Source organism: Arachis stenosperma, chromosome 3 (assembly GCF_014773155.1).
Source record: "Arachis stenosperma cultivar V10309 chromosome 3, arast.V10309.gnm1.PFL2, whole genome shotgun sequence".
NCBI classification, from domain to species: Eukaryota; Viridiplantae; Streptophyta; class Magnoliopsida; order Fabales; family Fabaceae; genus Arachis; species Arachis stenosperma.
The window spans coordinates 52829130-52830987 of NC_080379.1; the positions used below are offsets into that span (position 1 = coordinate 52829130).

The following is a 1858-nucleotide window of genomic DNA, read 5'->3' on the forward strand; positions in this document are numbered from 1 at the left end:
CTGCTTGGTGCACTTTGCATTCCAGACAGACTTTGAGAAATCAAATTGACTTGTTGAGTCAATATCTTGTTCTGAGCCAAAATGGCATTCAGAGTATCAATCTCAAGAACTCCTTTCTTCTGATTGGTCCCATTGTTCACAGGATTCCTTTCAGAAGTGTACATGAATTGGTTATTTGCAACCATTTCAATTAGCTCTTGAGCTTCTGTAGGCGTCTTCTTCAAATGAAGAGATCCTCCAGCAGAGCTATCCAAAGACATCTTGGATAGTTCAGAGAGACCATCATAGAAAATACCTATGATGCTCCATTCAGAAAGCATGTCAGAAGGACATTTTCTGATCAATTGTTTGTATCTTTCCCAAGCTTCATAGAGGGATTCTCCATCCTTCTGTCTGAAGGTTTGGACTTCCACTCTAAGCTTACTCAATTTTGAGGTGGAAAGAACTTTGCCAAAAAGGCATTGACTAGCTTTTCCCATGAGTCCAGGCTTTCTTTAGGTGTGAGTCCAACCATGTCCTTGCTCTGTCTCTTACAGCAAAAGGGAATAGCATAAGTCTGTAGACCTCAGGGTCTACCCCATTAGTCTTGACAGTGTCACAGATTTGCAAGAATTCAGCTAAAAACTGATGAGGATCTTCCAATGGAAGTCCATGAAACTTGCAATTCTGTTGCATTAGAGAAACTAATTGAGGCTTAAGCTCAAAGTTGTTTGCTCCAATGGCAGGGATAGAGATGCTTCTCCCATAGAAGTCGGGAGTAGGTGCAGTAAAGTCACCCAGCACCTTCCTTGCATTGTTTGCATTGTTGTTGTTTTCGGCTGCCATGGGTTCTTCTTCTTTGAAGATTTCTGTTAGGTCCTCTATAGAGAATTGTGCCTTAGCTTCTCTTAGCTTTCGCTTCAAGGTCCTTTCAGGTTCAGGGTCAGCTTCAACAAGAATGCCTTTGTCTCTGCTCCTGCTCATATGAAAGAGAAGAAAACAAGAAAATGTGGAATCCTCTATGTCACAGTATAGAGATTCCTTGAGGTGTCAGAGGAAAAGAAAAATAGAAGACAGAGGTAGAAAATTCGAACTTATCAAAGAAGATGGAGTTCGAATTTTGCATTAAGGAATAGTGTTAGTCCATAAATAGAAGGATGTGAGAAGAAGGGAAGTAATTTTCGAAAATTAAGTGAAAGATTTTGAAAACATTTTTGAAAAACACTACTTGATTTTCGAAAATGAAAGTGGAAAAGAAATCAAGTGTTTTTTTTTTTTAAAAGATTTTGAAATTAGAAATCAAAAAGATTTGATTGAAAACTATTTTGAAAAAGATGTGGTTAAGAAGATATGATTAGTTTTTTAAAAAAAATATGTGATTGAGAAGATATGATTTGAAAACAATTTTAAAAAGATTTGATTTTAAAAATTAATAACTTGGCTAACAAGAAAAGATATGATTCAAAAATTAAACCTTTCTCAACAGAAAAGGCAACATACTTGAAGTATTGAATCAAATCATTAATTGATAGCAAGTATTTTTGAAAAAGGAAAGAAATTGATTTTGAAAACATTTGATTGAAAATATATGATTTGAAAAAGATTTGATTTTGAAAAACTTTGAAAACTTGAAAAAAATTAATTTGAAAACAAAATCCTCCCCCTTGTGCCATCCTGGCGTTAAACGCCCAGAATGGTGCACATTCTGGCGTTTAACGCCCAAAACTATACCCTTTTGGGCGTTAAACGCCCAACCAGGTACCCTGGCTGGCGTTTAAACGCCAGTCTGTCCTTCTTCACTGGGCGTTTTGAACGCCCAGCTTTTTCTGTATGATTCCTCTGCTGTATGTTCTGAATCTTCAATTCTCTGTATTATTGA

At 36.5% G+C, this 1858-nt stretch overlaps 1 non-coding gene across 1 annotated transcript; it reads left to right on the forward strand.

Moving 5' to 3' along the window:
• Positions 1-314: 314 nt before the first annotated feature.
• On the forward strand, positions 315-422 carry LOC130972619 (small nucleolar RNA R71). Its single transcript, XR_009083779.1, has one exon. It is a non-coding gene; the product is annotated as a small nucleolar RNA R71 (small nucleolar RNA).
• The last annotated feature ends 1436 nt before the right edge of the window (positions 423-1858 follow it).